A 27,069-nucleotide genomic window follows, 5' to 3' on the forward strand; every position below is an offset into this window, starting at 1 on the left:
CCTACCACATTACTCAAAAACTATGTAGATATTTACCAACAAGGAAAGTGTATTAAGGTCAGAATTTTAAAACAAGAAGCAGAGTGCTGAGATTTATTAGGATAAGGTATTTATTATAAAATTTCACTTAATATTTATGTTAATAGTTGAAGAGGCAATGAATGTCCAGGATGGAGGATGAAAATCATAGATTAATATGTCAGCCGACTTGAGAAGTTAAAGCATCCAGCTACAGAAATAGGATTACAAAGGAAAATCTAATGAGGAGCTGTGCACTATAGACTTGCCACCACATCTGGAGATGTGTGTGTCCAATGACTGGGACTGCTGTCAGCATCAGGAAAGGGAACTGGACACAGAACAAGAAAGCAAAGTCAGGCTGAGGCCCACAAGTCCCTGCATGACTCTTACTTCATCTAACAGGAGAACCTTCAAATGGTAGACAGCACTGCTCACAGAAATCCCTCTTTTGGCTAGTTCTAACCCAGTGCGTTTGGCAACCAGAGAGGGGAGAAGATTATGCAGAACATAGTCTGAGCTGGAGTGAAGATAAACAGTGCAAACTACCAGAGTACAGTCTGACAATATTTGCACATCTCTCTTACACAGAGAACACATGCGCAAAAACAACAACAAAAGCATGCTTCAGTCTGCCATGCCACAGCTATCACGTGACCAAAACAACTATCTGTTACCTGCCTCAATGCTCTAACAAATATCGGACAAAAAAAGCAACTTAAGAAATGTTTTGGTTGACTTTGAGACGGTCCATCTGGATTGCAAAGGCAGGAGTGTGAGCAGATGGTCAAGCTGCCCCACAGTCAGGAGGGCAGGAGTGTGAGCACACTGCCTGCTCTGTCCCTCTCTCCTCAGTATCTCCAGCCTAGGACTCCAGAGTGAGGACACTTACTTTTCCTTTGCTTTTCTTCTGACCTAGAGTGTTTCCTTTTCTTTTTTCTTTTTTCTTTTTTTTTTTCTTTTGCTTTCTATTGTTCCTCAATATGCAGACTTTATTTTATTTTTTTAATATATTCTATCCCTCTTCTTATTACTGAGAAATCTCTCTCATTTTTCTTCATTCATTCATTCATTCAGGCTCTTCTGGAGACTGAATCTAGGGACTTGTATGCTAAACAAACAGATACTTATCACAGGTTTATAACTAGACTTTGGGTGCTTTGGTTTTTTTTTTCTAATTTGCTCTTTTCTTCATAACAAACATTTCTATCCCTCTTTGTTCTCTGATTAAATCTTACTTGCCTCTATTTTCCCCTCTCCCTGTAATTTATCCTTATCTCACCCATTTATTAATCAGTATTGATACTACATAATTTTTAACTTATTGATATACTCTATTTTGCCATTCTGTATTTTATGGTCACTGGTGAAACACTGGTGGACTTTAACTGATCTTAAATGTATTTCAGTGTCTTGCATCATTTGTTGTGACTGCTGAAAGATATACTTTCCCTCTTCTCCAAGTGGTAATGGATGGTCAGCCTTCAAAACCTAGGTGGCCCTTTAATTCCAGAACTCTTGAGACCAGTACTCTGGATAGATCTCTGTGGGTTCCCGGCCATAATCCAGGTAAAAAGATTCCCAAATAAAAGACAAAGAGATCTACAAAGCAAGAAATGTTGATTAGATACCCAAATCACACCAAAAGAGAGCTGGTCTCCCAGGAATGCTGTCACTCCTAAGTTCACATGTGAAACCAACACTTTTGCTCAAATAACTGGCCAAAGAGGGACCAGCTAGGTGACAACAGGGCTCAGGAACCTTGAGCAAGTGGGGCCAGGATCCTTCCAGTCTCCATCTGCACCCCTGAGTTAACCCTGCCCCACAGCTCTCCATACCTAAATCCTGACTTGAGAAAGCTGATCTCCCAGGAGTGCTGACACACCTAAGATCACAGGCTCACAGGAGGGACAAGCTCCAGTCAGAGACAGCAAGACCAGATAACACCAGAGATAGAAAGACAAGTACAAGAACATAAGCCACAGAAACCAAGGCTACTCGGCATCATCAGAACCAAGTCCTCCCACCACAGCAAGCCCTGGATACTCCAACGCATCAGAAAAGCAAGACTCTGATTTAAAATCACATCTCATGATGATGATACAGGACTTTAAGAAGGACAAAAATAACTCCCTTAAAGAAATACAGGAGAACACAGGTAAACAAGTAGAAGCCCTTAAAAATGGCGAAACATAAAAAAAAAAAAAAAAAAACCCTTGAAGAATTACAGGAAAACACAAGCAAACAGGTGAAGAAATTGAACAAAACCATCCAGAAGCTAAAAATGGAAATAGAAACAATTTAAAAATCACAAAGGGAGAGAACGCTTGAAATAGATACCTAAGAAAGAAATCAGGAATCATAGATGCACACATTACCAACAGAACACAAGAGATAGAAGAGAGAATCTTGGGTGCAGAAGATACCACAGAAAACATTGACACAACAGTCAAAGAAATGCAAAAGGCAAAAAGCTCCTAACCCAGAACATCCAGGAAATCCAAGACACAATAAGACCAAACCTAAGGATAACAGGTATAGAAAAGAGTGAAGGCTCCTATCATAAAGGCCAGTAAGTACCTTCAATGAAATTACAGAAGATAACTTCCCTAACCTAAAGAAAGAGATGCCCATAAACATACAAGAAGCCTACAGAACTCCTAATAGATTGCACCAGAAGAGAAATTCCTCCTGTCCCATAATAATCAAAACACCAAATGCACAAAGAAAGGATATTAAAAGCAGTAAGGGAAAAAGGTCAAGCAACATATAAAGTCAGACCTATCAGAATTACACCACAAACTATGAAGGCTAGAAGATCCTGGGCAGATGTCATACAGACCCTAAGAGAACACACATGTCAGCCCAGGCTACTATACCCAGCAAAACTCTCAATTACCACAGATGCAGAAACCAAGATATTCCATGACAGAAACAAATTTACACAGTATCTTTCCACATATCCAGCCTTACAAAGGATAATAGATGGAAAACGCCAACACACAGAGGGAAACTACACGCTAGAACAAGCAAGAAAGTAATCTTCTTTCAACAAACCCAAAAGAAGATAACCATACAAACATAAAAATAACATAAGAAATAACAGGAAGCAACAATCACTATTCCTTAATATCTCTTAACATCAATAGACTCGAATCTCCAAAAAAAAGACAGAGACGAACTTACTGGATATGTAAACAGGACCCAACAATTTGCTGCATACAAGAAATGCACCTCAGTGACAAACACAGACAAGGAAAAAGATCTGGGAAAGAGCAATAAAGGAAAAACTGTAAAAGGATGAGCAAAACATCCATGAACTCTAGGATATAATCAAGAGACCAAACTAATAATCAAAAAGGAGGAGGATAGGAAGCTAAGACAGAAGATGATCAAAATTTAAAGAAAAGGATATCCAAACACTTGCATCTAAATGCCAAACAGACATGATCAAGAAGAACCTGCCTATGCCAGGTTCACTCACAGTGTCAGAAATACAAAGCCAGGGCCAGGCACAGTGGTGCAAGCCTTTAATCCCAGATCTTGGGAAGGCAGAAGTTGATGGTTCTCTGAGTTCCAAGCCAACTAGGGTTACAAAAAAAAAAAAGGCAAACAAATATTAAAAGCTATCCGGGAAAACCAATAATTTACCTACAAATGCAAACACATCAGAAAAAACTCAGCACTCTTGTCAGCAAACCTAACAAGAAAGCATGAAATGAGATATAAGCCTCAAGCCTGTGGCTGAAACCGAGAGGTCATACAGCAAAGCTGCTGAGGAGTCCCAGGAGCAAGGTCCACCCTCAAAGAGCTGAGTGTAAAGTGTTATGGACAAGAAGCTATCACTAAAGTTAAGGAGTGTCCGACATGCCCAAGGACCTCTACAGGGCGGGTCCCTTGAGTCTTGTGTTCTGTGGTGATGGCCTTGGAGTGCACTTTCCTCCATAGAGGGCATGTTTGACTATGATAGAGAAATAAATGGATGTGGGCATTTTCCTATGAACGCCTTGGAAGCAGAAACTTCTGGTTTCTTTGGAAAGTTAGTGGTATTGGATGGTGTTTTGCTGAGGCAAACACATGAAGGTGTGTTTCCCTGAAGCAGACACTGGTGAAAGGATGTTTTGCTAAACCAAGCACATGAAAGGACACATGATGTGAAGGATTCCTCACTAATGGCATGCATGTATTGGTTCACCTTACATTGCACACTTGAGCTCCAAGAGGTCCCTTATAACTTGCAGTTTCTCCAGGCCAGGTGCTCTACTTTCCTTCCTTCCTCTTCCTCTTCCTCCTCCTCCTCCTCCTCCTCCTCCGTAGTTCTCTCTCTCCCTCCCCCCATCCTCTCTGTCTCCCAAAACCTTCAGCTCCACCTTCCCCTCTTTCTCAGCCCAATCACTGGCTCTAGCATTTGTTTATAAATTAAGGTGGGAAGAAGGTTTACAGGATATCACCAGACTGCTGACTTTGTTCTAAACCCCTCACAGGAGAACAGAATTAACATCAAATACAATTAGCCCCAGGGCTATCTACAACACGCTGGCAGCTTCTTGCTGCCCCCCCACCCCCACCCCCGACTTGAACAGACTGGCAGAGTGATGTCAGCTGATACAGACTCACATTGAGTTTTGCTAAGACAAGACACATGGTAAGGCAAGACCTGTGGAGGACACATGATGTTTGGAGGGAGCATACATAGGACTCAACCAACAGTGATGGGGGCTTGCTTGTAAAGCTAGCTTTGCAAAGGTTCTTGGTCTCAAGTCTTCGCTGACCTTTGCTTCAATGAGAGAGGCATGAAAAAAAACTTTCTCCTGGCATCCCTGGTGGTCTTAATTCCTCGTACTGATTTATGCTGATTCAGCTGAGGCTTGCCTGTTCCTGCTAGGTCTTGCCACCACTGCTACTCTCCCAAAACTACTGAACTGGACTGCTGGTATCATCCATGGAGTGTTTGTGAGTGAATTGAGCTGCTGCTGCTGCTGACCTGTGAACTGAACTGCTGGTTTCTAACAATGCAGATAGGATTTGCTACAAAAAAAAAAATTTCTAAACAGGTACACTTCCTCCAAATCCTTTCTTTTCCACTACCTCTGGTGGGTGGTTGGCTAGAAGGGAGGTTAAAGCCTTTATTAAAAAGAGGGTTGAGAAAAAAAATTAAAGCCTACAACCTTTTATTAAATTAAACTTTTGTAATGGGTAGATGGATGAATGAAAGGAAGAAAGTAAAGGAAGGAAGGAAGGAAGGAAGGAAGGAAGGAAGGAAGGAAGGAAGGAAGGAAGGAAGGGAAGGGAAGGGAAGGAGGGAGGGAGGGAGGGAGGGAGGGAGGGACTATTTTAAGGCCTAAAAGTAAATAAATTCCAACAGATTTGCTAGATCACCAAATCCGTCTCAGAAATAAGGCATCACAAGAACAAATTAAGACAGTTTACATCCACCAACTAAGAACTGTGGGATACTTAAAAGAACACTGTATTCAATGATGTGAATGAGAAACTGCCTAACACTACTAGGGTAGAAAGAAAAGAACAAACAATAATTCAAGCAACTAAAAAGTCAACATAATTACAAGAATTAACAAACCTCTCTCAACAATAACCCTAAATGTAAATGGGCTGAACTCACCAACAAAAAGATACAAATTATAATGTACTTAAAAACAGATTCAATTCTTTGTTGCTACCAAGAAATCCACCTGACTAGCAAAACCTCCCCCAGAAGCATCAGCGAATGGGAACCAAGCACACAGGCTAGCATATTTCTTTTTTCATTCAATTCTGATACCTGATAAAGTATATTTCAAACCAAAATTAGACAGAATATTTTAAAAAGCTGCATTATATATGAATAAGTAAAACAATCTTCAAGAAGGTATACAACTGTAAGTCTATATGCACTAAACATTGGAGGCTCACAATTTCATAAAATAAACAGTGGAGATAAAAGGTCACAAAATCCCTGATTTAATATCCCACCCACTCTCATCATGTAAGACATTCAATCTAAAGTCAACAAAAAAATTCCTGATTTAAGCTACTCCATGGGTCAAATGCACCTAACAGGTATGCAGGTAGTATTCCATCCAGCAGAATCAGACTATACATTCTCCTCGGCAGCAGCCCAGAGAAGCCCAATAAAATTAGACATCAGGAGGCATCATTAGACTGGCCAGACAACTCAGTGGGCAAAGGCACTTGCCACCTAATGAGCCCAGTTTCATCCCAGGAGCCACACAGTAGAAGGAAAAAACTGATTCCAACAAGTTGTACTCTAGTCCAGTCAACCATGGCATACACATGCCCACACAGAAGAACAAATAGGAAATAAGTTCATTAATTAGCTAAGTTAAATAGACAACATTGTAGTTCACAAAGCAAATTACAAGATTACAAGATAATCAAAATGTCTTATATCTTACCAGATCAAAGTGCAATTTAAAATAGGAAATCAATAGCAAGAAAATACATAAACTACACATACATTAAAACTGAAAAATACATACATGAATGACCACTGGGCCAATGAAGAAATCAGGAATAAAATTTAAAGATTCCTCGAATCAGAGACTGGAGAAATGGCTCAGCAATCATGAGAGCACTATGGGACCCAAGTTCATTTCCCAGCAACCATACGGTTGTCTATCAGTATCTGTAACTCCAATTCCAGAGGATACAACTCCCTCCTCTGGCATCTGTGAGCACAAGGCACACACACTGTCAACATACAGTCAAGTGAACACTCATACACATAAAATAAATAAGACTTTTTTTTTTTAACTCTAGAAATTAAAAAAAAAAAAATTAAAAAAAAAAAAACCACAAAGGTGTAACTTCCTAGAACCTTTGGGAATTAGCTAAGACAGTTAAAAGAAAAAGTTCATACTACTTATAACAAGCATGCTAAATGGAAAAACTAAAGTCAGGAACAGGCAAATGTGCCCATTCATTCCACTGTTTCAATGCAGTATTCAAAGCCATAGCTAGAGCATTAATACAAAGAAAATCAAGCTACAGATAGGAAAGGATGAAATCCAAGCATTCCTACAGACAATCTGATGGAGGCATTTCTCAACTGAAGTTCCTCTTTACAGAAAACTCTAACATATCAAGTTGACAAAATAAAAGTGAAAATAAACAAACAAACAAAAAACTATCCAGAACACAAGTGCCATCATCACCACTCAGCTGTGGACTCTGACTCTGCACTACTTGCCATGGCCTTGGTAGGGACAGAGTGACATGGTTCCTGCCCCCAGGTCCAGAGACAACAGGCCTGGACCTCCACAAGTGTCCATGGCTGCTGTGGGTGTAAGGGTTGTTTGTATAGTAATGTACATATTTTACGTTCCCCCTTCAAACAAGGTTTTCCCTGTTAACATTAATGACTTCATGATAATCAGAGACAGCATGAATCTGGGAGGCAAAGCTGTGGCTAACATGATAACCACTGGGACCTTCAGGACAGCCATGTGGGGTTGAACTCTGTGAAAAAGAACTCTAAGACCATGATTTCAAAAATATATAATTTCTCAACTATGAAAAATATAAGAATACAATAAAATTATGAGGGACCTCACAAATCAAAAGTTACAAAGGCAGCTGTGAGGTGAGCCAACTTGTCAGAAAGACGCCAAGGAAGGAGAAAAAGATGTAGGAAGTGGTGGTTGCAAGAGATCCCACCCTGCTAATTTTTTTGTTTATGCTTACAAAAGCAGAAAGATTCCACAGTTCAAGGTCAGCCTGGGACAGAACAAAGTTAAACCCCAGTGTGTGGTAGAAATGGACAGGGTACCACCCAACAAAACTTACAGTCTGTGCTTAACAGAGGCAAGCAGATCTCTGAATTCTTTTGCACGGTTAAAAGGAAATGTGTGCTTGCTTTCTCCCAAGAATTAAAGGGCTGGAGAGACAAAATGCTGATTCTTAGGATAATCAAAAGGAAACCTGGAGTAAATGACTGAATTGATATATAGAATAAAAGACTGGGTTTATGATCTACAAGAGATGAGTTATCCAGAGAATTTTCTTAGAGAATCAAGAGAGAACTGCTTGGAGAACTATCTCGAGCAGAACACAGTTAGCTAGAGATCTCTATCTAGAGAAAGTAAATCAGAGAAAAAGAAAGCACCCAGCTTCTGGTCGTTTGTTTTCACCACCCCCAGACACCCTTTCCTCAGAATCCTCTCCAAGCTGAGGCTGGTTCTTGGCAACTCCTGACTGGCAAGTCTAGATGTGCCTGCCCACCCTGGAGCCGTAGTAAGAGCTAGTAGATGGGTGGGGTGCTGTGGAAAGTTGTCTTCCGAAGCATGACAGGGCTGTAAGACTGAGCTCACAGCAGCATGATCACTGCCCAGGACTGGGTGGCCAAGCTGGGAAGAAATGAGTCAACACCAGTGGGAGGGGAACAAAGAATAGGGTGGGGGTGAATATGTTCAAAAAATATACACAGGTACGAAAATGTCACAAGACTACTATAAAAATTAATATATGCTAATTAAAGACAGAAATAAAACTAACAACAAACACCAGCAAGGATGTTAGGGAAAGGAACCCTACTGATTGGCACATACTGCCAAGCCTACCAACCTGATCTGGATCCCTAACACCTACTATGGAAGGAGAGAATGGACTCATGCTGTCCTCTGGCCTCCATATAGGTATGCTGTGGAAATCACATATTACATGTACACACACAAATAAACAGTAACTTTTAAAATTGTAACTCTCACATGACCCAGTTAAACCACTCTTGAATAAATATGAGTCTTGTCATAGCTAAAAAAGATGAAATAGGACTTGGGTACACAGGTAACAAAACCCAGTATGTATAAACTTCTGAATATATTGCTCAATTCTATGGTTTGGCATGGAAAGAGGTGATGTTACTCAGGATAAATTCTGACCCCATCTGAGAAACAAAAGGTAACAGAATATGCTGGGGGCTGGGGAGGGTGGATTACTAAATATCCCGGGGGAAAGGGAGAAATACTAACTCAACTGGCTAGCTGGTGGTCCCTATACAAGGCCCTAAGTGGGGCCTTAATGTTAGATGGGGGTCCAGAATAGAAGGCATTATCTCTATTCTACCTTAGAGAATCTCTGAGAGACCAAAATTAAGCCTTTAAATCACTCAAATTACTACTATCTGCCAGAATGAAAAGAAGAGACCCGTGTGGCTTTCCTGTAGAGGCTGTGCCATGAAAAAGTGTAACATAAAGATGAGATTACAGAAAGAGGTTCTCTCAAAAGATAACATTTTTACTCAGTCAGCCCTTGATATTCAAAACAGTCTTCAGAAATTTGATTGTTGTGCCAAGCAAGCCACTAAATGATTTGGCTCACCTACTGTGGTATTCTATAACCTAGATCAGAAGCAGGGGGAAAAGGATAAAGAAAGGCAGACAAGCAACACAGGGAACTGCCAGCTACCATAGGAACTCTTCCAGGAACACAGTCCAGCCCAGAAGGCCCTCCTTCCTCCTATGAAGGAAGGAAGGCAGGAAGGAAGGGGGGAGGGAGAGGGGAGGGGTGGGAGGGGAGGGGAGGAAGATGTTGAGTTTTTTATTGTTTTTATTTTTATGTGAATTGATGTTTTGAATTTGTATGTCTGTGCACCTTGTACATGCAGTGCCTGACAAGGCCATAAGAGGGTGTCAGAACCTCTAGAACTGGAGTTACAGATGGTTGTTAGCTGCCATGTGAGTGCTGGGAATTGAACCCAACTCCTCTAGGAAGCAGGCAGTGCTCTAAGTCAGGTCGGCTTCCTCTGTGAGCAAAAAGGCCACCTTCAACACTGTTTCAGAGACAAAAGCGGCCCCCAGAACCCATCTCATCTATAAAGACAATCACTAGAAGATTCCATGCATTCAGAATCTGTCTACAGACTAAAGTCATCTTTTTACCCCAATGGGCCTGGAGCCTCCCCAAAAACACTATGCCAGTCTATCCAGAGGAGCCTGGTACAATCTTGCCTGTAGCAGAACACCAGATCCCTTGTCCATAAGTAAGCCTGATTCAAAGTCCCCTACCCTCCTGGCCTTAGATCCCAACAAAATTCTACTATGAAGGGCAAATATCAGTCAGCCCCTTGAAAGATATATTACTCAGCCTCTTGCCTGTTCCTGGGGAGATCTCCATTTTTATCTTTAATAGTCCCTGAGACCCCAGCTCCCCTTAAGGGAAGAGGTGTCTTGGCTAAAATAAATGTTACACTCCTTCCCCCAGGACACTCAGTGAAAGTCAAAACGGTTGTTGGAGTATGAACAGATGGAAGAACACAAGTAGGATCAGGACAGCTGCCCAAGTTGCTGAAAGCTTACATCCTGATCACAGACTAGAAGCAGAGAAATAGACACTAGGCCTGGCACAGGCTTCTTAGACCTCAAAGACCAACCCTAGTAACATATCTCCTCCAACAAGGCCATACCTACTCCCAGAGGGCCACACCTCCTAATCCAAGAAGGGACCAAACCGCCAGAAACTGTCAGAAGTTCATTCTCTTTAGTGAGGCTGCCGCCCTGTGCATTTTGTGGTCCCCAATCCCTATGCACTAATGACCTAAGATTCCCTCAGGCAATCACCTTCTATTTAGTGGAAGAACTCGGGGATGCCTCCACCTATCCTATTACAGCACAGCAGCCCCTGTTTGAATTTAAAGAGCCACTCAAACAGGACAATTTCCTGAATTTCCATGCCACAGGAATGAAAACACTCCATATCTGTAGGGCTACCTACCCCTCTTCAAGACCTGAAAGATCAGACACATTACCAAACCACAGTGCTCTGATATGTAGATGGTCTTCTTTTGAGTAGGCCATAAAAACTTGATCTTCCAGCACCCCTGCCCCCCCCCCCTCTCTTAAATTTCTTGGCTGAAAATAGGTGTCTCAAGATAAGCCCACTGTACCAACGCAAGGTCATCAAGCCTTGGAATCGCAAGGTATTTTACACCTCACCCTCCCTGAAACTTTGAACTAAGTAAGCCTTCCTAGGCATTCTAGATATTGCAGAACTTGGATTCCTGGATATGCCAGACTAGCTAGGCCTCTTTATCAAGCTTTAAGGGAAACTCAAAGGCACTCAAATATTCCATGGATCCCCAAATCTCAGCATGCTCTTCAGAAGCATTTTAAAAGAAAGCCCTCTCCAAGGTTCTTACTTTAGAACTATGCATTCAGTGCATGTTCTATCTGTATGTGTCAGAAAGTAAGTAGGTAGCTTCAGGTATAGTCACACAATTTGTATGTTATCAAAGTACAGACTTAGACGAGGGGTGGCCAGGTGATCTCAGGGCAGTCACAGTCATTGGATTTTTGATCCCTGTAGCTTAAAAGTAGTTGGGGAAACAGTGGCTATCTAACAGCCAATTACTTAAACACTAACCCTCCATACTGGAAGGTCCTAAAGTGACCCTTACAGCCTGTCAAGATTTAAATCTTGTCACATATATCAGAGGGGAAAGGGACCTCTCCAATTCCTGTGAAAAGTTCCTAACAGAGTGTGGGACTGTGATAGGCATCTTATTTTGGTTGAATGAGGCTTGTTCTAGCGACCCAGTAGATAACTCTACAAGGGACGGAAAAGCAAGCCACGTTCCCAGACAGGTGCCTGATACGGCAGGGCCCCCAACTCCATAATTCTGTAACTACCAGTCACGCAGACAATATCCCAAGCTTCTGGCATTCTGGTTAGACTCCACCCCCACAGTTACCTGACTAGAGCCAGATAAGTTCCTCCCAACAGTTACTTGGCAACAACAAGATAGCCCAGCCCACTATAAGAGGGACTGCTTGGCCCCTCCTCACTCTCTTTAAGCCCTCATCTTTTTTACTCTCTAGCCCTCTTTTTCTCTTTCCATTCCCCCCGACCCCCAACGTGGCCATGGCCAGTCTCTCCCTCTTTCTACCTTCTCTCTTTCTCCCTGCCTTTCTACAATAAGGCTCTAAAACCACAGACAGTCTCTGCTCATCTAGGCCCGCCGTGCTTGAAAAATGGGATAGGCTTTCTCCTAAGGAGCCAAGTCTAACCTCCCGCCAGAAAGCCTTCCTGTGCTCCAGCCACAGACCAGACCAAGGACTCTCATATCCCCCTGCCCTCTCCTCCCTTCGGCCCGGAGCTGACCGAGCCGTCCAGGGGTCCCCATTTGTTCTCAGCTTCTCCGGGGTATCCAGCGTGGGATGCCCAAGGCTGAGAACCTGATACCTAGGGCTGCCTCTTGTCCACCCCCCACCGAAAAGCATGCGGCAGTCCTCTCGCGTCCACCCACCCAGCGCACCGAAACTCTGGCTGGATACAGGTTCTCTCCCTCTCCCCTCTTTCCCCCACACCCACAGCCCCACAACAGACGATGATTTAACTAACCAGTCTCTGGAGAAGCCTGATTTAACAGTATACACTAATGGGAGCTCTTTCACAAATATTTTGTCATGGCACTCTTGCCTCAGGGTCTCTACTGCCAAGCTTGCTGAATTCCTTATTCTCACTAACACCCTTGAGTTATCCCAACAGAAAAGAGGTAATATCTGTTCAGATTTAAATGTGCCTCCTAAATCTTCTAAACACCACTTGACCCCTCCATTAAACTGGGAGACTCTTAGATGTTGTCTCTTTTCCCACCCTATGGGGCATGTGGGACCCTGTTATGAGACAAACTTAAGAAATACTAAGGTTGAATAAGCTCAGATCCGGGAATCTCTGAGACTTGAGATAAGCATAAGTCGAGTCACTCCCTATCCACTCACTCCTGTGCCTGTTCTGGAACACCTAACCATAACATCCACTGAGAAGACAATGGCAATCAGTCGCAAAAGGAAAACACTTAAGAGTCCTTCCCCATTCAAATAGAGCATCAGTAATATCCCAAACTGAGCCAACAGGAAATATCTACCCCTAAATCCCACAACTTCTAAATATTTATAAAGTCACTGTCCACATGGGATAAAGGGCACAAGTTATTTTATCAAGGATCCTCTGAGAGCAGCTGTTTTTACTGAGCTGTAACACTTAGGCAAGAGTTCTCTCTCCTGACCTCCTCCCTTCTCTTCTAAGAGCTATAATACTTTCGCATTTACAGCCAGACCAGAGCCCCATGAAACTTATTTATAGTTTCGGTTCCAAGTGAACAGGGGATGACACCACCCAAGCAGAATTATAGAAGTAATTCATTGCTCAGAACCAGAAAGGAGATGATCCTGTAAGCCAGGGAAAATGAGGCAGCTGATTCTGAAGCTTAAAAACAGCATCCTGGGATAATAAAGATCAGGCATGACAAGGCTTTAGAGAAGAATCTCTGCTAGAACCTGAGAGATTCCAATATTCCCCTGGGGAGCTAGCTCTGAGTACAAAAGAAGAGAGTCAGCTAGACCACCGCAGATGGTTTCTCACAGTCAGCTAGAGTTAGCAAATCTCTTCAGGAGAATATTCTAAAGTCTCTCCATCAGATTTATTGATAACTCTAGAATAGAACACTCTGGCCTTATCCAAGAAAATATTTTTGGACATTAGAAAAGTCATCCAACAAAAGATCAATCCCTCAAGCAGAGGCCTCCAGCAGCTCATTAAACTAAAAGATATGGAACCTATCTAGGAAAGGACTTTAGTACAGGTAGATATTTTTATGAAATAGACAGGTTTTACCATCCAAGAGAAAACCTCTCCTATGTAGTCAACTTAAGAGTCTACTTGTAAAAATTTGTAATCTACTTAAAGAAATAGTCCCTAGATTCAAAATCCTTAAAAATCTCCACAGCAGCTACAGGCCCACCTTTAAGACTGAGATAATCCAGTGTATGTGCAAGGCACCAGGGAGTCACTGCAGTTTTATCGTGTTTGGCACCCTCAATCCTGAGAATGTGGAAAAGACTGATGAGAGCTAAAGAAGCTCCTTCAGGAGACATAGTCCCCTTGGCCTAAGCTGCTCCCTCCCAGACATAGAAGCACTTGAATACCAGGGCTTAACTTCCTCAGAGGTTCTGTATGGTAGGCCCTTTCTTACCAATGACCCAGTATTAGACTCAAAAACAGTGAGACTGTAAGTCATGTCACCCAACAGTCCAAGTTCAATAGTTATTGTCAAAATTCATTGCAAGGCTTCCTCGAGAAGAATGGAAGAAACCCTCTCTTCTGACCAGAAAACAATGTAAATTAAGACTTGTGATTCAAATCAAGTCCTGTTCAACACCTGTAAAGCAGTCCACATCCCAGTATTTTATCCACACTCCTAAAGTAAGAGGCGCAGGAGTGGATACATGGATTCATCATATTTATCTTGAGCCATAAACTTCTCAGATATTCCTGAACCCTTCCAAGGAACTCCCTGAGGCCAGAAACTCAGATCCTAACTATTAACTACTCGTGTGAGCCTCAGGAGGACCTCAACCAGAATGGCATGTGTTTCTCGTGGGAGTTACATCTCACTGCCATGTTAGTTCCTGTGCAAGCAGATGCTTAGAAATCAAGCACTGCTTCCTTAGTTTTTCTCTTACGTAGACCAGACTGTCCTCAAACTCAAAAGAGATCTACCTGCTTCTGCCTCCCAAGTACGGGACTTAAGATGAGTGCTACCTGACCACCGCCTCATCTTTTTCATAGTAGCCACCCTATTAACCATAAGGTGGTAAGTAACTCAAAAGTGATTCTCCCACATAGTACTAAGTACCTTTCCATATGCTTCTTGGGCATTTCAAAGCCTACCATAGGGAGATAGCTACACAGGTCATTCATTCATTCATTGTTTAATCATTGGTTTGTGTTGCAGAGTTCTGTAAGCTCTCTATATAAACTTTGGATATGAACATTTGTCAGATATATTGGCTGCAAGTATATTTTTCCAGTCCAGGGGTGCTACTTCATTTTGTCCACTGTTTCTTTTACTGTGGGGATGCTTTTTGTTTGCTGTTTGTTCCATTTATTGCTTGTTTGGGTTTTTTGTTTGTTTGTTTGTTGGGTTTTTTTTGTTTGTTTGTTTGTTTGTTTTTCGAGACAGGGTTTCTCTGTATAGCCCTGGCTGTCCTGGAACTCACTTTGTAGACCAGGCTGGCCTTGAACTCAGAAATCCGCTTGCCTCTGCCTCCTGCTGGGATTAAAGGCATGCACCACCACGCCCGGCTGCTTGTTTGTTTTTGAGAGATCTAAAGTGGGGCTGCTGAGATGGCTCAGCAGGTAAGAGCACTGATTGATGGTTCAGAGGTCCTGAGTTCAATTCCCAGCAATCACATGTTGGCTCACAACCATCTCTAATTGGGATCTGATGCCATCTTGTGGTGTCTGAAGACAGCGACAGTATACCCACACACATGAAATAAATAAATCTTTTAAGAGAGAGAGAGAGACATCTAAAGGGGTTTTACTTTTATTTCCTACACTTTTTAAGCCAATCATGAATTTTCACAATGATTTCTGGGGTGGGGCAGAAGGAAGGCATCATTCAGAATAATCAAGTCATGACCCACTTGGCCTGAGAAGGTACAAGCAGAGGACGCCTCCCTGGGAAAGCTGGAGGAGCACAGACTGCCCCACTGGCAGGTAGGCAATGTTCGGAGTGCAGGAAAGCTGTTACACAGCAACAGCCTCAGCAGCTTCAAGCTTGCACAGCTCAATTAAGCCATCACCAGCAGTGGCCAGTGAGTTGACCAACTGCTCATTTGCCTTGAAGTCACCCTTACCAGATAATGGCTGCCACCTTATGCTGCTCAGCCTTTTCCACTACATATCTGGCTCTCTCCACTTCCTGCTGAACCAACTGTTTGGCTTCCACTTCTTCTGTGAACTCCTCCTCAAAGGTCAGTGGTGTGAGGGACACATCATCCAGGATAAGCCCCAATGCTGCTACTTGCTCTGTGAGGTCATCATCAATGGTTCTCAGTGAGAGATCAACTCTCTAGCATCAAAGCAGGCCACGACTGACTTGAGGGTATCTGTGGTGAGGATGACAGCAACCACTCATCACAGATCTCCACAATGCTGTTTTAGATATGAGGAAGCTGGCTGGCCACCAGCTGAATGTTCAATGATGCTGATGTTCTACAAATTTTTGCTAACTAGAACATTCCATGGCTGAAGAGTAGCAGTAAAAGATAACTGGATTCTGCCCATTTTTTATGAGGCAGAGTCCACTGCAACTGCTAAAGCCAGGCCAAACTTTCTGATGGACTCCATCACCTTGGTGGCCATGATTCCTCCTGCTGCACCCACTCACATCTGCTTTCACTCTGACCTCCACAGCAACTCCCTGATTCATTGTTTTTGTGGCCTACCATTTGGGTATGGTTTACAATTTTTAAAGTAAAAATAAAAACTATGGTTGCTGGAGAAATGGCTCAGTGGTTAAGAACACCAGCTGCTTGCTCTTCCAGAGGTCCTTGAGTTCAATTCCCAGACACCACATGGTGGGTGGCTCACGACCATTTATAATGAGTTATATACCTCTTCTAGCATGTAAGGGTATATGCAAACAGAGCACTGGGACACGTAAAATAAATATTTTTAAAGGTAAAAGATATACAAACACTGGACCTGTGAGGTTGCTCATACAGCGAAGGCACCTGCCATGTAAACCTGGCAACCTGAGTTTGATCTCTGTAATCTACTTAAAGGTAAAAGAAAAGAATTCCACATTCTGACCACTACAGACAAGACACATACACATGCACCGAGGCAGGCAAACACACACAAATTTAATTTTTTTTTAATTTTTTTAAATTAAAAAAATTAAGTCTCTGGATGCTATCAGCATGATTTGATAAGCTTTCAAAATTTTTTCCGAGCGTACCTATAAATTGTTTTAATAAGTTAATAGAGACCACAGGTACTAAAGAGTTCTTCATAATAAATTAGTCCAACATTGGCTCTTACTTCCATGAGTCCATAAAAATTAAGTAACAAGACCATTATAAGATTTATCACTCATTATCACATGCATTTGATCCCAGAGCTTGGGGGTGCAGGGGCAGAGGCAAGCAGATCTCTGTGAGTTTGAAGCCTGCCTAATCTATATAGTGAGTTTCACACCAGACAGGACTACATAGTGAAAGTCGGTCTCATTTTAAAAAAAAAAAAAAAATAGGCCCAGCAGTGTGGCGCACAACTTTAATCCCAGCACTCGGGAGTCAGAGGCAGGCAGATTTCTGAGTTTGAGGCCAGCCTGGTCTACAGAGGGAGTTCCAGGACAGCCAGGGCTACACAGAAAAACCCTGTCTCGAAAAAAAAAATCCAAAAACAAAAAATAATAATAATTACATTGATCAATGAGGTCAAAGCATCTAAGAAACCACCGTGGGGTTACATACTGTAACCCTAGCATCTGAGAAGTGAAGACAGATAAAAAAATTAAAGATTACCACTGGCTACGTTAAAGTTCAAAGCTAGCCTGGTCTTCATGAGACTGTCTTGAAAATAATAAGGAAAAGAAATGTTTAAAAAGAAATAAAAATGAAAAGACATTTTCATCAAGTAAATCTTTTCCTAAAACTTCTGATGTAAAAACATCTTGTTTGTTCCATAATACATTGTGCCTCTTCATTCAAAACAAAAAACTATGAGACAGCACCATGCTGCCCTTCTTTCTTTGGGGAGCATAGGGATGTAGATGGGAATGAAGAAGCAGGAAAATAAGGACGGATGGAACAAATACACAACTTTATTAAAAATAAGTTCCTAATAATCAAAGTCTCCAGTTAAAATCATTGGCTCATTTAAAGGTGGTTTGTTTGGATCTAAAACTCTCCTTACATTTACTCAATTAACTCAATGGTTTCTGTTAGTTATACCAAGGTACCTCTGTATGAAGGACTAAAATATATAAGTAAAAGGCACAACATCGGTTTTACACATGTTACTACACATAATGCATGGAGCTGGCATAGTGCAGCCCATGATCCCCTCCATCACTTGAAGGACAGCAGGAAAATGAAACAGAAACTTCTGGTTTCTTTGGAAAGTCAGTTTTGTCAGAAGACAAAACTGGGGCAGACAAGTGAAGGAGTGTGTTCCTGAAACGGTCACAGGTGAAAGGATGTTTGCTAAAGCAGACTCATGATGTTAAGAAGGACCCAACAGACCACAGACAACACTAGATGGTATTGGTATACCTTGCCATTCCTTAATGGCCATCATTTGTTGTGACTTCATAGGAAGAAACATACCAAAAAATAAAAAAAAAAAAGCTTCTGGTGGCTTCTTGCAGTTCCTGAGGACTCGGGGTGATTGGCAGAGTGATGTCAGTTGATACAGACTCACATGGAGCTTTGCTAAGACAGACTCACGTGGTGAGGCAAGGCCCCTGGGGAAGACACTTGATGTTTGAAGAAGAGAGTAGAAATAGGACTCAGCAAGTTTGCATAGTTAGCTTTGCAATGCTTCAAGGCACGGCAGAGAGCTTCTGACATCCCTGGTCACTCCTGCTGACTCATGTGGGTTGGGTGGAGGCCTGACTATCTCTGCTAGGTTATGCCACTGCTGCTGATTCGTGTTTGCTATCCCAACACTACTGAACTGGACTGCTGGTGTATTCATTAAGGGTTTGCCAGTGGATCAAGCTGCTGCTGCTGATTCCTGTAAACTGAACTGCTAATTTCCTGACAATACAGATTAGATTTGCTCCAAAGAACAATTTCTAAACAGGTCCACTTCCCTCATATCCTAATAACCTTTCTTTTCCACCACCTCTGGTGGATTGTAGGCTAGAAGGGAGGTTAAAGAACCCATATTAAAAGTAGGATTTGAGCCCGGCGTGGTGGCGCACGCCTTTAATCCCAGCACTCGGGAGGCAGAGGCAGGTGGCTTTCTGAGTTCGAGGCCAGCCTGGTATACAAAGTGAGTGCCAGGACAGCCAGGGCTACACAGAAAAATCCTGTCTCGAAAAAAAAAAAAAAAAAAAGTAGGATTTGAAAAATCAAGTCAACAGGAAAATTCTAAGCTCTTCAAGTCCACAGCAAGTTCCATACAAGCCTGAGCTAGTAGAGACTCTGTCCCCTCCAAAACAAAAAAATAAAACAGGCTGGTTAAAAGTGTTTGTTCTTCACCATCTGGTGTGGTATATGACTTTAACCCAGCACTCAGGAGGCAGAAGTAGGGGATCTCTGAGTTTGGTTTATAAAACAAGTTACAGGACACCCAGGACTATACAAAGAAGCCCTGTCTCAAAACAACAACAACAACAACAAAAAAAAATATTTGCTGCTCAATCATGAGAACCACAGTTTGGACCCAAGCATTCATGTCAGGTACCTCACAACGACCTACAACTCCAGCTCTAAGTGATTCAACACCCTCTTCTAGCCTTCTCATGCCCCTACACACACACATGTGCATAGACTCACACAAACATGCACATACCTTCAAAAAAACCCATAATTTTTAAGAATAAAGTAACTTCCATTGCTGTATGTGGGAAACACAGGAGTAATTTTCTACAGCTTAGTGTTAGCAGCTAAGATGTATTTTAGCCTTAGATTCAACTCCATTACCCTCCCTTACATCTGCAACTATACTCGGGTCTCACAAACACACCTTCTGTCATGTTGTTCCTACAATCTGCTGCATCTGTTGCTTCTCAAACATCCCTGTTCTCTCAACTTTTAAATTCAAGACAGCTAAACCTGCCGAGACATCGCCTTCTCCAGACACTACCATGGCTCTTTAGAATACTGTGGAAGTTCCTTTCAAAAGATAGTTTTCAATCTATATGGAAGACATATCTGTCTTGAAATTATTTGTAAAAAACTACTAGAGATATAAAAATGCCAGGGATCTATAATATAGGAAAGTACTGAAAAAACAACAAAATTAACATTAGAAGACAAAGACTGTACAGCTTTACCTCATGCCACAACGGTATACAGAGACAGACCCTGGGGTCCTTTCTCCTTCTTCCCTCCCTCTCCCCACTTTTGCCCACACAGCCAGCTAATAGTCAAGCGTTATTCCTATTCTTCAACCCACTGTTCTGCCAATCAATCCCACTGTGGAGGAGTGAAAGCTGGAAAGTCAGAAACCAACTGTGCACTAATGGTTGAGAAAGAGGGGTTTTACAGATTCACTTCTATGAGTGCAAATTGCCTATTTCAGGCATAATCGCTTTATGACAGTAGAGAATGAATATTGGTAAAATATGCCATCTTTGAGCTTTCTCTGTTGTTGTTTTTGTTTGTTTGTAGGGAGAAGATGCTTTTGAACAGGGTCTGCTATATAGCCCAAGCTGGCCTGAAATTCTCAGTCCTCCTACCGCAGAATCCTTAGTATTGTGATTACAGGTATATATATGCCCAGGCATCTCTGAGCTTTCTCTTCAGAGGACCCATGTCTTTCATCAATGGCTAGAACAGAAAGATCAGGAGTTCAAAGCTACTAGATCGGGGCTACAAGATACCTTGTCTTAAAGCAAAACATCAAAAGGTATAGGTGAGGATGTATAGGTGAAGATGGGTATGTGCATGTGTGCACACACGTAAGACCAACTTCCATGTTCTTAGATATTTCCATCAAGCAAAGATCTCTAAACAGCCATATAACACAAGCATCATAATACCACATCATGATTATCTAGAAGTGAAAGCCTTCCATAGAATAGGCAACTAGTAATTGTTTAATGAATCTCCTCCTAACCACCAGTTCAACACAACCTAATAGTGTGGAGCATTCTCCTTTCTAGAACAGAAAACCAGGAAGTCTCTGCCTAGCATGTTGATGCCAGAATTGCACCACTGCTTAGGACTATCACCTCCAAACCAACCCTCTTAGTGATCTCTTCTAGAGTTCTCCAAAGTACAGCTCAAGCTTCCTCCTACTCTGTTCTGGGCTTTTAAATGTAACCTTAGTTTGGCTTTGGGAGGCTCCAGGCTTTTTCAGGAGGGTAGAGGTTGAAACAAGATCTATTGCTCTGTAGCCCTAAACCTAGTAGCTCTGTGGCTTAAAACTATTAGCCCCAACTAACCTTGAAGTTGCAGCAATACTGCTGCCTCGGTTCCTGAGTACTGAAATTACTGGTGTGAGCCTCATGTCATCACATAAGGCAAAAATAACTTTTATTTTTGATTTGCAATTGTTGTTTCAACTTATTTTTATTTTTTATGATTTATCTTTTTTATTTTCTGTACATTGGAGTTCTGCCTGCTTGTATGTGTGTGTGATGGTGTTGGATCCCCTGGAACTAAGGTTACAAACAGTTGTGATCTGCCATGTGCACGCTGGGAATTGAACCTGAGTCCTTTTGAAGAACAGCCAATGCTCTTAACCTCTGAAACAACCCTCTAGCCCAACTTATTTTAAAGTATGTGTATATACTTCTTAGCATGTGCATGTGACTACAGGTTCCCACAGACACTAGAAGAGGGTATGGGTCCCCTGAATTTGGAGTTACAGGCATCTGTGAGGCACATGACATAGGCACTGGGAACCAAACTTGGGTCCTTTATAAGAACAGCACTCACTTTTAACACCTGAGCCAGTTCACCAGCCCCCACCTCCCCTTTTTGAGATAGGGTCTCTTGTGGTCAAGAATGGCCTCGGCCTCAGCATCAGCTTCCCAAGAGTTGGGATTAGTGTCATCTCATTGTTTAAAACGTTCAGTACTGGACAGAGGTGGCACACGCCTTTAATCCCAGCACTTGGGAGGCAGAGGCAGGTGGATTTCTGAGTTCAAGGCCAGCCTGGTCTACAGAGTGAGTTCAGGGACAGCCAGGGCTACACAAAGAAACCCTGTCTCGAAGGAAAAAAAAAACTTTCAGTACCTTTTCATCAGCCTAAGGGTTTGAAAAAAGCTAAAATCACTACAATGACTTGATAAGGTCTTGCTGAATCTGATTCCTACTACTTCCTTACAGACTGTTGCCCTACTTTGTGTAATCTAAAGCACCCAAGCTTGTAAACTGTTACAAATCATTCTGTTTTCACATACCTTTGGTCCAGATACATACCACTATCTGCACCCCCACAACCCCAGCTTTCCTGATTAACATTTTTCAGATCTCAAGTCTAATAATGTCTTCTTTGACATATCAAGCTGAGGAGAGGAACTCTGTTGTGTCAATGTGTTTCTCTCTATACTATCTATTATGTTTCATGACTTATTTGACTGCATCAAATAAGAGTGATTACATCTTATAGACAAAACCACTGGCATGAATAATAGGAGGCAGAAAGTTGCGAAGCTAGACATGCTGACAGGGTGGCTGGCAACTTTAATTCTACCCACAGCTAAGCCTACCATAAAAGGATTACTTGAGACTAGGCCTTCAAGGCTAACCTGCACAACTAATGAGAAATGAATCAGGAGTTCAAGACCAGCCTGAACAACATAAAACCAGAGTAAAAAGTAAAAAAAAAAAAATCTTTAAAACTAAAAAGGTCGGCGGCTGGAGAGATGGCTCAGCGGTGAAGAGCATTGACTGCTCTTCCAAAGGTCCTGAGTTTAATTCCCAGCAACCACATGGTGGCTCACAACCATCTGTAATGGGATCTGATGCCCTCTTCTGGTGTGTCTGAAGACAGCTACAGTGTGTATTCATATGCATAAAATAAATAAATATACCTAAAATAAATAAATAAATAAATAAATAAATAGGTCAGTAAAATGGCTCAGTGTGTAAAGGGGCTCGTTACCAAGCCTAATGACCTATGTTTGATCCGCAGGACCCACATGTTAGAAGGAAAGAACTGATTCTCAAAATCCTAAGACCTTGGCATGCACACCATGGTACATATTTGCTCAGGACTCACACAAACAACACGTTCATATTCTCTCTCTCCCTCCTGCCTCCTCACACAGAAGGTGAATGCACTTTGTAGGTTGCTGGATAACTTAACAAGTAACTAATATACCCCTGCTGTGAAGCACATTACAGATTGTTAGATACATTTCATTTTACTAAACATTTATTTTGAAACTCTGTGATTCTAACTTGAGATCATATAAAAGTTTGCCGGTTTCCTCTGGGGATTTTTTTTTTTTTTGGTACTCTATTAATACTCAAAAAAAAAAACAATTAAAACATCATAGGACAAAATAAGAAGACAAATTCTCACAATTTAGTAAATTTAAATATTAGAAATTTTAATGGAACCTGGAGTTAGAAAAAAAACAGATTTATCAAACCTTTTTTTTTTTTNTTTTCGAGACAGGGTTTCTCTGTATAGCCCGGCTGTCCTGGAACTCACTTTGTAGACCAGGCTGGCCTCGAACTCAGAAATCCGCCTGCCTCTGCCTCCAGAGTGCTGGGATTAAAGGCGTGCGCCACCACGCCCGGCTTCAAACCTTTTTAAAATGACATAGTTTGACAGAAAAATGTACTCATTCAAAGCCTTTCACAAAAGTAATAAATGTATATAAGAGAATGAAGAGTCGGACATGGTGATACAGACCTGTAATCCTAGCATTTGAGAGGTTAAGACAACAGGATCAAGAACTGAGCCCAGTTTTTTTTCTTCAACAGGGCAGCTCACCAATAGACAAGATACTAGTCTTTGAGAAGACCTTGACTCACAAGACCATATAGTTCTTGAGATCAAGCCCAGTAACATTATCAAGAATGTTATCACACCCGATACTCATCGCACAACAGCTGGAGTATGACAGCACTGTGTCCAACATTAAGAGTTTACCCTGCATGCACAGTGTTATTAACTGGCCCTCACTGTGACAGCTTGCCCTGAAGTACATAAACCTAGGACATGATGATCTACAGCAAGTGCTCACCTGCACACTATGCTGTAAACTGCAGCAAGAAGTGTGGCTACAGCAGCGACCACCACCCAAAGAAAGATGTCAAGTAAACAGGGAGCAGCCTGGCCTACACATGGCATCATGTATACACACACACACGCACATTCTAAATTGGGAGTTTTATAAGTACCATAGGCATGAACAATGGGCTTCTTTTTTAACATTTATCTGTGGGTGTTAAAATGTGTGGCAGTCAGAGGCTGTGAGTACTGGCTGTCTCCTTTACTACATGGGCTCTACAAACAGAATTTGGGCTTCAGAACAAATACTTTTATCTCACTGGCCTCCAACAACAGATTTAGGTTTCTGGGGATGGGGGGGGATTTAAATTATGCTTATGAGTCTTTGCCTAAATGTTTATGTGCCATATGCACACCTCGTGCCAGTGGAGGCCTGAAGGTTATTAGATTCTCCTAGTTATGAGCCACCATGTAGATACTTAAATTCAGATCTTCTACAAGAATAAAAGAGTGTTCATAAGATTTCTTTAAGTCCAATGTGAAACATTTTCAAATTTAAAATGACTATATCATCATTTTAGAGTAAAAAGCTATTTTTCACTCTTTCCTAAAAATCATTTTGAACAACCGCCTAAAAGCAACCATGTAAGTAATTATTGGTAGACACAGACTCTAGAAAGCAAGAATACAGGATCATCAGCAATTAAATATACATAATAGAATGGCTCTGAATCTAAATTCCTAGTCAAAGATTTTTTGTTTGTTTGTTTGTTTGTTTGTTTGAGACAAGGTTTCTCTGTATAGCCCTGGCTGTCCTGGAACTCCCTCTGTAGACCAGGCTGGCCTCAAACTCAGAAATCCGCCTGCCTCTGACTCCCAAGTGCTGGGATTAAAGGCGTGTGCCACCACGCCCGGCTAAAGATTTTTTTAAGATTATTTTTATTTCTGTGTGTCTGCTACATGTGAGGGAATATCCACCAAGGCCAGAAGAGGGTGTCAGATCTTGGAACTAGAATTGCAGGCAGTTGTGGGTCCTGGGCATGGGTGTTGGTCTATGAACTCTGGTGGTTTGGAAGAGCATCTAGTACTCTTAACCACTGAGGCACCTCTCCAACTCCTCACTTTTCTTTAATCATATGTATGTGTGTGAGAATGTGCATGTGACACAGATGCCCTCAGAAGCCAAAAGAATAATGCTGGATTCCCTGGAGCTGAAGATTATAGATGATTATGAACCACTCAGTGTGGGTGCTAGGAACCAAACTCAGGTTCTCCAAAACACTACCAAGTGCTATATATGCTCTTAACCATCTCTAGCCCCTCTATAAAAAATTAAAATAATATATATTATATATTATGCCAAGAAGATTTATGCATAAGTAACTAAATTTTTATGAGATTACCAATTTACTTTAGTCAGAGACACTCAATAAATATAAAATATTAACAAGTATACTATGATTTTTAAAATTCAGGCTCCCATTACTACAGAGGAAGTTATTAAGCTTACTAAATCACAAAGGTTCTTTAGTATGGTCTACTTTAGGAAGGAATTGTTCACAAGATCAAGGTCAAACTTTTCCAGACGCGTTCTCCCTATGTTGCTCAGGTTGGCCTTCAACTTTCCAATCCAGCACTTGGGGGGCTGAGGCAGATGGATTTCTGTGAGTTCTGCCTCATCTACACAGCAAATTCCAAGCCAGCTGGAGATACAGGATAAGACCCTATTTCAACTTCTCCCCACAAGAGAACTTAAATACCTGAAAATTGCCTTTGTTACATATTACATATGATGGTTGTATTTAGAATAAAGCCACAGTACAACTTACTTGTAAAATGAGACCATTTTAATATATCATTATTACTTTTTTAAAAACTGACACACCAACTACTACTTTCAGGCTTGAGTACTGGCAGTCTCCTGCTGATGAGTACACAGTTCATCATTTAAGGAAAATAACCAGCAAGATTTATCATCAATAAATAAAATTTGAACTCTGAAGCCAAAAAAAAAAAATTGGGGGGAAAACACATTTATCAACTTGAGCTTTAAACCTCTTCAATATTTAAAATTTCTCCAATGAGACCTTGGTAGTGTTAGTAAGTATGTATTTTTCATATCTTATATAGTTTTTCCTGAGCTCCAGCATGGCCAACTGGACCATATGCTTAATAGATATCTCATACTTTAAATAACCGAACAGCCACCATCATATTCTTCTCCCTAAAACCTATCCCCAGAGCCCAAACATCTGCTAGCATGCTAAAGGGAATGGAGTAGTACTTAAAGCAGGCATCATACTTTGGTCCCTTTCTTACAGCACGTGCAATCCAACATACACTTCCCACTGTGTCTTCAACACATATACCTGCTCTAACTCCTCAGTATCATACTCACCCCACTGGTTGACTCTGCTCTCCCACCTTCAGTCTGTTTCCCACTGAGCAGTCTAATTCTCTAAGAAGTAAGTCAAGCCCAGCACAACTGAGGCACACCTTTAATCCCAGCACTCAAGAGGCAGAGACTTGCAGATCTCTGTGAGTCTGTGGTCACGGAGGACTACACAGTGAGATCCTGTCCTTAAAAAGGAAAAGTGAATCAAATATTCCCATAATAAACTCACCCCATCAAACTTAAGTAAACTCCAGCTTTCTTCCTATGGGTCACAAACTGGCTCCTGGTTATTTCTCTGACTTACTTGTCTCCGATAAATCCACAGATACAACTTTTACACTGATCTGGATTTCTAAGCTGTGTTCACTCCTTTTGTGACTTTATTGACTTTCATGGCTGAGTCCCAGGTGAACATCCTGGAATCACCATTTTAATATGACTTCTCTGGGAAACAGGTTGAAATTGTAAAGAGTTCAGCAGATCTCCACTGAAGATTCTGTTCCTCTCTCTGTTCCCATTTGCTTCCCACACCTCCTTTTGTCAAATGTTTGTTGACTAAATTTTATTGTGATACTGTTATGTTAAAATAAATCTAGCCCCAGAATGCCTCCCCTAAAAAATAAAATAAGATTTAAAAAAAATGTTCTCATTTCCTAACAGTTCCACGTGGCTTCCTTAGATCTTCAAAAAGCAGGCAACTAGCGAGTCCTCCAAATCTGCATGAATGTTCCTTTCACAGAGGCTGCAGAGATGGCTGTGGCTAAGGGCACGGCTGCTCTTCCAAAGGACCCAGGATCTGTTCCCAGCACCACATTAGGCAACTCACAACCACCTATAACTCCCAGCTCCACAGAATCTGGTGCCCTCTCTGGCCACTGCACACTCTCAGAACAAAGAAAGAAAGAAAGAAAGAAAGAAAGAAAGAAAGAAAGAAAGGAAGGAAGGAAGGAAGGAAGGAAGGAAGGAAGAAAGAAAGAAAGAAA

General features: G+C 41.7%; 1 protein-coding gene and 1 pseudogene across 10 annotated transcripts in view; both read right to left on the reverse strand.

Moving 5' to 3' along the window:
* Positions 1-27,069, reverse strand: part of Abi1 (abl interactor 1) — a 92,569-nt gene that overhangs the window by 55,274 nt on the left and 10,226 nt on the right. The window lies entirely within an intron of this gene.
* Positions 15,364-16,185, reverse strand: LOC110289283 (annotated as a pseudogene).

The sequence above is a fragment of the Mus caroli genome, chromosome 2 (assembly GCF_900094665.2).
Source record: "Mus caroli chromosome 2, CAROLI_EIJ_v1.1, whole genome shotgun sequence".
NCBI lineage: Eukaryota > Metazoa > Chordata > Mammalia > Rodentia > Muridae > Mus > Mus caroli.